Source organism: Montipora foliosa, unplaced genomic scaffold (assembly GCF_036669935.1).
Source record: "Montipora foliosa isolate CH-2021 unplaced genomic scaffold, ASM3666993v2 scaffold_476, whole genome shotgun sequence".
Taxonomy (NCBI): domain Eukaryota; kingdom Metazoa; phylum Cnidaria; class Anthozoa; order Scleractinia; family Acroporidae; genus Montipora; species Montipora foliosa.
In genome coordinates this window covers 85,001-95,000 of record NW_027179785.1, presented here as the reverse complement: position 1 = coordinate 95,000, position 10,000 = coordinate 85,001, and the positions used below count along the sequence as shown (strand labels likewise).

At 38.1% G+C, this 10,000-nt stretch overlaps 1 long non-coding RNA gene across 1 annotated transcript; it reads right to left on the bottom strand.

Annotated features, from left to right (window-relative positions):
* Window positions 1-5,127: 5,127 nt before the first annotated feature.
* Window positions 5,128-9,634, bottom strand: LOC137989834 (uncharacterized). Its single transcript, XR_011121035.1, has 3 exons — window positions 9,576-9,634; window positions 6,372-6,449; window positions 5,128-5,690 (listed from the first exon to the last, which is right to left on the bottom strand). It is a non-coding gene; the product is annotated as an uncharacterized lncRNA (long non-coding RNA).
* Between the last annotated feature and the right edge of the window lie 366 nt (window positions 9,635-10,000).

Below are 10,000 nucleotides of genomic sequence, written 5' to 3'. Positions count from 1 at the left end.
CATTGACTGTTACTCGTTAGTCAAAACTATATGTGGTTTAAATGTTTATTTCAAACCAGTTCTATTTTCAGTTTTCATTGACTTATATTAATGTAATGTATTATTATCATTTTATGGAACAAAGGGAGATAAAAATCAAACTGGTAAATTTTAAGAAGCTTTTTTTAATCAAACTGTATTTAATTATAATAGGTGATTACATAAAGCTTGTTCTACAGAGTAGCTACTTGAATGGTGACGATGAGAGAATTCCATTAAGTGGGCCCAACAAAGAAAAACATTTTCAGGACATCAAGGTAACTGGATGATCAAGTGCTATCTTTTACTTCATATCCGTAGCCACACAATTCAATCTCTTATCTTGCATCTAGCTTTATTTTGTCATTGCAGGAGGCCTTATGTCTGCTGCACTTGTCTATACTCCACAGCAGTTAGCTATAGTTTACTGTAACATGCAAGTTAAGTACATTATAATGTGATCAGACGTTCTTTGCACTATTACTAATTTTATAATATTAACTGATCTGTAGGTTGGTGAAAAATTTTACTGGCCAAATAATCAGGTTTTGTCAAAGAAAAAAATACCACAGCCTGCTGAGACATCCACAAAACAAAAAAAAGCCAAAAACACCTGCTAAGCGGTCAGCTGCTAGCCTGCCAGATTTTGATATTGATGATCATGATCAGGCTCTGACTGATACATCAACAGTGGTGGCTGAAACATCCACAAATCATCCAGATCCTCCACAAATACAGCCTACCTGCCAGTCAACAGCATCAACGTCTACAAAAAAGAAAACAAAACGTGCCAAAACTTCCCACCCTCACCATTTGGAAAAACAGCCCTTCTCATCATCGAGCCCTGCACCTTTACAAGACACATGCTCCTTGTCAGAAACGCCACCAGCACCTTTTAAAAATTACAAAGGATATGTGTATGTGGCCATTGAAGACCCATTACCACTTAACGAAACTCCACCATCATCTTGTGTTATTAACAATGGCGGAAAGCCACAAAGGCAACGACGTCCTCCAAAGAAGTGCCTAGAATATATATATGACTAGATCTTGACATTCTGCTTCTGATTTTCTTATGTTGTGACATAATATTTTTATCATGATCCCTTGTGAATATCATTTGAGCAGAATATAATAGTGCTCTGTAATACTTACATACATGTACAGGGACAGTTACCGGTAGGTTGTGCTGTGCATCTGCTTGCTGTTCAGTCATGATCATGAAGTGTTTACACATACTTTGAACATTGGCAGGTGATTTAATTAAGAGTAATATTATTGTGCAAAGTCGATTGCTTTGGTCACAGATTAAAATGTACATATATAAGTTAATTTGCATTGGTGGTCCTTATGAATCGGCTCTAATTTGTGGTAAGAATGCATCCTTCAGGTTTGCATGCCTATACATAATTATATTTAGTATCACCCAACGGAACTAATGGACTCATGCAAATGCAAATTAGACCCTTTGCCCTCAAGGGCCACGGGTCAATAGCCCATTCGGCTTCGCCTCATTGCCTGTTGACCCGTAGCCCGCAAGGGCTTTTCGTCTAGTTGTTATATATATATATATATATATACATACAGGTAAAATAGACTACATTCCGTGGTCGACAAATTTGTTCGTAGGACCATGTCCCACTCTTCATTGTACGATCCTGAAGGGTGGGACATGGTCCTACGAAACAAATTTTACCTGTAGCTGTACTAGCTATTGAGCACTCTGCGAGGGCTTATTGACAACTTGCATTTAGTATATATATATATATATATATATGTATTATATATATATATACAATCCACCCAACCGGTAATCAGGGCGACGTGGGTTCAAATCCCGCTCGATCAGGGCATAAAACGTTTTTCTCCCAATGAAAATGTCATCCATGGATCTTCCTGGGAGTCTCTTGAGCCAACAGCGCATCTCTGCCCACAGGAGGATCCAGGATTCACAGTCCAAGCCTCGGCGAAATGTATATATGACATAAAACCATTATGGTGATAACCGGGAGGCCAGGGCACATTGTATACAATTTCATTGTATTTAAATATATGTATATTAGATATATCATTATATATTTGCATTTTGAGGTTTCACTCACTTTGTTCACATCATATCTAGATCTCTCATCACAGATCATGATCAGGCCGGCCTAGCTGATATGGTTATATATATTTTGCATGATGTGAATTCCAATTTTCACACAATTTCACATACCTTTTTCACACCATCTCATGATGTGAAAAGGAGGACATCGCTTCACATGGTCGTTTCACACTACTTTTCACAGATGTGTGAAAATATTATGTGAAAAACCGAGTGAAATTTTCACATGTACTTCACATCTATTTCACATGCATTTCACATCATCTCTTCCAGTAGTGTTAGTACATACGTACGCTAGTTCAAAGTTTGACTTTGAGAATATTCAGTTAGCACGCTAGTACTAGTGCTCATGATTGCGATTGTTGGGGCGAATTTTTCAATCGGTTGTTCGTACGCTTACTACATACGTACGCTAGTATATAGGCTGAGTTTGAGAATATTCAGTTACTACGCTAGTACAAGTGCTCATAATTGCGATTGCTGGGGCGAATTTCCATCGTTTGTTCGTACGCTTAGTACATACGTACGCTGGTATATAGGTTGAGTTTGAGAATATTCAGTTAGTAGGCTAGTACAAGTGCTCATGATTGCGATTGTTTTGGCAAATTTCCATCAATTGTTCGTACCCTTAGCACATACGTACGCTAGTATATAGGTTGAGTTTGAGACTATTCAGTTAGTACGCTAGTACTAGTGCTCATGATTGCGATTGTTGGGGCGAATTTTTCCATCGGTTGTTCGTACGCTTAGTACATACGTACGCTGGTATATAGGTTGAGTTGGAGAATATTCAGTTAGTGCGCTAGTACTAGTGCTCGTGATTGCGATTGTTGGGGCGAATTTTTCAATCGGTTGTTCGTACGCTTAGTACATACGTACGCTAGTATATAGGCTGAGTTTGAGAATATTCGGTTACTACGCTAGTACAAGTGCTCATAATTGCGATTGTTGGGGCGAATTTCCATCGTTTCTTCCTACGCTTAGTACATACGGACGCTGGTATAAAGGTTGAGTTTGAGAATATTCAGTTAGTAGGCTAGTACAAGTGCTCATGATTGCGATTGTTTTGGCAAATTTCCATCAGTTGTTCGTACCCTTAGCACATACGTACGCTAGTATATAGGTTGAGTTTGAGACTATTCAGTTAGTACGCTAGTACTAGTGCTCATGATTGCGATTGTTGGGGCGACTTTTTCCATCGGCTGTTCCTACGCTTAGTAGATACGTACGCTAGTATATAAGTGGAGTTTGAGAATATTCAGTTAGTACCCTGGTACAAGTGCTCATGATTGCGATTGTTGGGGCGAATTTTTCCATGGGTTGTTCGTACGCTTAGTACATAGGTACGCCAGTATATAGGTTGAGTTTGAGAGTATTTAGTTAGTACGCTAGTACTAGTGCTCAGAGAATATTAAATTAGGACGCTAGTACTAGTGCCCATGATTGCGATTGTTCAGGCGAATTTTTCCATCGGTTGTTCCTACGCTTAGTACATACGTACGCTAATATATAGGTTGAGTTTGAGAGTATTAATTTAGTACGCTAGTACTAGTGCTGAGAGAATATTAAATTAGTACGCTAGTACTAGTGCTCATGATTGCGATTGTTCCGGCGAATTTTTTCATCAGTTGTTCGTACGCTTAGTACATACGTACGCTAGTATATAGGTTGAGTTTGAGAATATTCAGTTAGTAAGCTAGTACTAGTGCTCATGATTGCGATTGTTGGGTTGATTTTTTCCATCGGTTGTTCGTACGCTTAGTACATACGTACGCGAGTATAAAGGTTGAGTTTGAGAATATTTAGTTAGTAAGCTAGTACTAGTGATCATGATTGCGATTGTTGGGGCGATTTTTTCCATTAGTTGTTCGTACGCTTAGTACATAAGTACGCTAGTATATAGGTTGAGTTTGAGAATATTCAGTAATACGCTAGTACTAGTGCTCATGATTGCGATTGTTGGGGCGAATTTTTCCATCAGTTGTTCGTACGCTTAGTACATACGTACGCTAGTATATAGGTTGAGTTTGAGAATATTCAGTTAGTACGCAAGTACTAGTGCTCATGATTGCGATTGTTGGGGCGAATTTTTCCATGGGTTGTTCGTACGCTTAGTACATACGTACGCTAGTATATAGGTTGAGTTTGAGACTATTTAGTTAGTAAGCTAGAACTAATTTTCATGATTGCGATTGTTGGTGCGATTTTTTCCTTCGGTTGTTCGTACGCTTAGTATATACGTGCGCTAGTATATAGGTTGAGTTTGAGACTATTCAGTTAGTACGCTAGTAGTAGTGCTCATGATTGCGATTGTTGGGGCGAATTTTTCCATCGGTTGTTCGTACGCTTAGTACATACGTACCCTAGTATATAGGTTGAGTTTGAGAATATTCAGTTAGTACGCTAGTACTAGTGCTCATCATTGCGATTGTTGGGGCGAGTTTTTCCATCGGTTGTTCGCACGCTTAGTACGTACATACACTAGTATATAGGTTGAGTTTGAGAACACTCAGTTAGTACGCTTAGTACGTGCAGAATCTTCGGTTCATGGAATCGAATGGCGATTAATAGGCCAAAAGGTAGCCATCGGTACGCTTATCGTTGGATACGCTGTTAGTACTACACGCCATTGGTAAGGGTAGTTTACTGGGCATATGGGTTAGTACTTTAGTACCAATGACTAAGAGTAAAAAGTACACAAAAGGCTTCTAAAATAGGCAGCATTTGAAATAAACTCACTTATCTCCTCTACCAGGGTTTGTTTTTTATCCCTTTGCTCTAGCTTCGTCTTCTTCTTTAAAATATATTCTTGGAGCTCTGGTGGAAGGACATCCCATAAACTTTCCACCTTTCTTGATTTGAAATCTCTTGAACTCGAATGCGCTATTTTAAATATTGACCTCGTTAAGATACTGGGTAGGACTACACACGCCTGGCACTTTAAGGGTTTTTCGTCATTTTCACTTCGTGTGACGAAAACAAAACACTCGAATGAGTCGTCATTTTTGTTCTACTCTTTAATCTCATTTAAGATAACACTTAGGTTTACAACGTTGTTTTACAAAACGAAAAGAAGTCTTTATTTTGCTAGTTTTTCAAAACATGTCAGTCCACCGTACAAACTACTATTACTACTATTTTTTGGTAGTTTCCATGATAACAAGTACTCGTGTCTTTCGTTATTTAACATTTTTGGATACCACCCGTGAACCGTATCACATACAAAATGATCCTTCGCTTTGTCATCGTCTTCGTCTAAATACTTATCTAGTACAGAGAAATCTAATTTGGTTAATCGTTCGGATCTAGAAAATAATTTTTTAAAAAAATAAACCACACACAGTGCTAAAATCTTTTTGATGATCTTTCACGTTATAACGACGCCACCGTAAACTGCTCCATAATTTCAGATGGTAATCCATGGGACGATGACGGTATGAATCGAAAAATAGACAACGTTCTCTCTCGAGCATTTTTACCACAGCAACCCAGTCTTGGCCCGGTCAGAGTGGTACAGGAAGTTGCCAGCCAATTCTATTCGGACGTTAAGGGATCGAATCCAAGTCTTCGATAAAAAACACAACATTTAAAACAATTTTGCGGAAACAGGCAAACGAGACTGTTGCATGATAACCATAGTGGAACTGTATTGAGGAGAATTCTTTTACAAACTAAACATTCAAATGTGGTTTTAAAATCTGGAGCTCAGCGAATCTTCAGTGTCTCTAGGAGTAAGCGTACATTCCCCACAAAAACTCCAATTTAAGTCGGAAATTCTCCTAATTTCGAAAAACAAACTAAGATGTCCCTTTCGCACCTTCAGTATGTTCCTTATTTTTTTGACTGATTGCCACAATAAATGAAGGAAAGGTGCCGAACATTCTTTGTGCAAGAGAATAACGAGACACCCCGACCCTGGCCCCACGTTTTGGCTACTACCATATTTGTTAAACAACTTCTTCCCACTGTCAAGAAGAAAACTGAAACATTTCTCTCCAACGTCCCTGCAAAATTGCAACATGGACAGCTAGGACTTACTGTATTTTGTTGTGCTGTTTCATTTGCACTTAATATTAGGCACTCTTTCCCTTTCTTTGAAGCTAACACGAAACTGGAACTAACCATGGCTAATAACTCGGCTTTTTTAATAATCAACACTGAGCTTCCATGCTTAAAATTAGGATTTCCTTTGTTTAAATACATGATTGTACACCACGGTGTAAAATGTTAAAGATGAAATACTTACTCGATGCCAGGGACGTGTTTGGTCGTTGGGTTGTAGATGATTCTAAGAGCGTACTGCAAGGAGACAATGAGGCGTTTCCTGTACAAAACAACAAAAAGGGAGAAAAGATCAGATCTAATCTTCCTACCGGAGGAGAGGGAGACAATATTAGAGCTCTTTACCGTCCGGATATTTGTTGGTAGTAGCCAAAACGCGGGCCCAGGGGTCCTTTTTTTTCCCATTTTTTTTTTGTTTAAATTTTTGTCGCTATTCTGCTGCACTGTTATTTTCGAATGAATATACAACACATTGCTGATCATCTGATCGCGTCTGCAAAGAAATCATTTCTCTGGGATATGCGTTGTATATTCATTCCAATGTGATTTGTGTGATGCAAATTATGTCGGTTTTACTACCCGACACTTACACCAATGCATTAGTGAACACCGTTATTCTGCTATTGGCAAACACCTTGAAACACAACATGACAATAAAAAAGCAAAGATCGATCACCTCTTTAAAGTCCTAAAGAAATGCAGAGGCAAGTTCGATTTTCTAATAAAAGAGATGCTGTTTATACAGGACATCAAGCCTTCTCTCAACACCCAAAGTGACTCAATCCGCGCCAAACTTTTCACTTGACACTTTCATTTCTTTTTTCTATTGTTCGTTTTGTCTTATTTTTGGGTATTATACCCATAGGACACACAAATATTTTTATTGTTTCACATTTTATATTTTCTTGTTTGAACTTTTACCGTCTTGACTTGATAGTGCCATAGAGTAACGCCGAAATGTTGTCCGCTTTTTTAGAATTTTTTAAAATATTTTCAAAGAATCTTTTAGCGTTTAACTTTTCGATAATTTTTTTTTTTTTAATCGCTCCTGTTACAAACAAAGAAATGCATTTTTTTTGTTTCTTTTTCTTTAGGGGGGGGGGGCGGTGGGGGGAAATTTACTTCTCAGCCCACCATTCAAGATTTGCAACAACAACAAATTTTAGTGAAACCCTCAAATTTATCTTTACTGAGACCTTAATCTCCCTAACAACAAAGACAAGAAAAGTACATTGTGTACAGATCTAACCTACGCACCGGAAGGAGGTAAGACATTATCGATGAATGCACCCGAGACAGCCTACATCATATTGTGCTATTGGTTAGACTGCTGTGCAACCCATGATCATCGCATTAACCACTGATTGACAATAATCATCAGTGGGTGACTAATTGAGTGAGTGAGTGATTGAGTGTGTGAGTGAGAGAGTCAGTGAGTCAGTCAGTCAGTGAGTCAGTCAATGAGTCAGTGAGTCAGTCAGTCAGTCAGTTAGTTAGATCAGAATAAAGGTATTTGATATCAGATATATATAACATTCAAATATCTAAAGTGGCTGTGCAATGTTCATACAGTGTAGTTCCTAACATGTAAATATTGTGTATATTTGAGGCACATTCGTCAATCTCTGTATAAAAATAATAATTATACAAAATACATGTATGCAAGATATCGTGCAATGGACTTATATTAAAATAACTTTTTTGTTGTCTGTCAAAAGTTCTAACATAGTGAAGGTTGTAAGCTTTTCAATTGTACAAAAAAGGATTTGCGTTAAAAGAGGAATTAAAACGTTCTTAAAATAAATACAAACTATTTGCAAAGTAAAGTACATTCAAAGAAATGAACTAGTGATATGTACCTTCATAAACCTCTACTCTCAGGGTATTGCAAGCATGTTGAGAAATTGGATGAAACCGAATATATCTTGCAAAAACAATGTACTGTTACTGGCAACATTTCCTGGTCAATGAAATTGCTCTCGCATTGTCTAGTAAATATCTAAATCAATCAATCAATCAATCAACGAATGACTCAATACATGTTTATCATTAAAAATAATTGTTTGGGGATAAACTTATGCAAAGTGCAGTTCTGGCATTAATAACAAAGAGGGCAAAATTACTGAATGCTGATTGGTCAATGAAGAGGGTATTTTTTCTTAATTTTGCTTGAGAAGAGGGCAAAATTACTCGCTCACGATTGGTCGAGCGCCAAAAATTCTCGCTCCTGATTGGCTGAACGTACGTCTTCCACATTCAGTTGGTTTCTTCTGTTTGAGCAAAACAACTTCGTCTTCATCGAAGTTTGTCTTTTAATTCGCGCTGCATTCACCGAAAAGGCATAAAGATTAAGAACTAAAATTTTCGAGTGACAAGAAGAAGGGCAAAAGATTTTTTTCATGAAAAGCTTAAAACTTGGATCGACTTACATGGCGCCCGGCGTAGCGGGATTGTGTGGTTGAAAAACAAAATGATTCCTTTCGTCAAGGGCTTTCAGTTTACCACGACATCTTGCAGCTCAACAAAAAAGGTCACAGAACAATTTGCCATTGACGGGAGGAACAAGTAGCTCAAATTTGGTGGATTTCTTTGGACAAACCGTTTGCTATGTTTACGGATGCGTATTTGCAAGTGGTAAAAACCTCTACAGCACAGGTGAATAAAATAAATTGAAGCTTAACATTTGGTTTAATCGTTGTTACAGTTGTTCACGAATGAAACTCGTATTTTCCTCTCAAGTGGATGTAAATAACAATCATCTATACTCGTTTTGGACGCAAAGAACAAGTTGACTTGCTTGTCTGTTTGTTAGTTGTTTTGCTTCCGAGCGAACGAGTGTTTTAACTCCGCTTAGCTGTCTGTTTTTCGAGGTGCCTCAACAGTGTTAAGAAAATTTTGCCCTCTTTGTTATTAACAAGTAATCGCAATGGGTCCTCGTAAAATTAAGGATTAATATCACTTGTGTTTTCAGAAGTTGCTGAAATTGCCCTCGTCGCTGCGCGACTCGGGCAATTTCAGCAACTTCTGAAAACACGCGTGATATTAATCCTTAATTTTACTCGGCCCCATGCGATTACCTATACAAATAACCTCTAGATAGGACAAAGGACGACTTTGGGACGGAGTTGATGCATGTCTTGATGTATACATGTACATGTAGTGTACCTCTTGTGTCTGCCATAAGAAAACGTAGTTTTATCCGCATAAAATACCCGACTTCCCGAATAAAATTCCAATTTTTGTTTTGCCATATTCCAATTTCCTAAATCCAAATCTACCACACTCTCTCAATTTACAAAGGGCTAAAATGTAATGAGCAAAGTTTTTACCAGCTTAAAGATTTAAAAAAAAAAAATACCAGTAAAGTCACCCATCGGGTTAAACTCACCACTTGCGTTCCATTTTCATATGTGAAATTACTCCAAGATTCTCCATCAGACGAGAAAGAGAGGTAAAAGTCGATAACTCACGCAATACCGTCAACATCGCCTCGAGTCTCCACAGCACAGACTTGAAATGTCCTTTCAAAGTCTATCTGGAGCCAATCAGAAACACTAGATGATAATCTCGCTGCCCAGCCACCACCTCTCGTATCATTGAGATGTCCGTAATGGGGTAACCAATGACTGGAATAATACGAGGAAGCAGTCATCTGATCGTCACTAATTATACTTGGATTAGCCACACCAACGGCATGATGGAAGCAGGCTGTAAAACAAGGATAAGACGGAAGGTTAAAGGTATTACCATGTCCTAGAAACGAGGAATGGGGATATTTATCTTATTAATGGCACAATGTAAAACATATTTCCT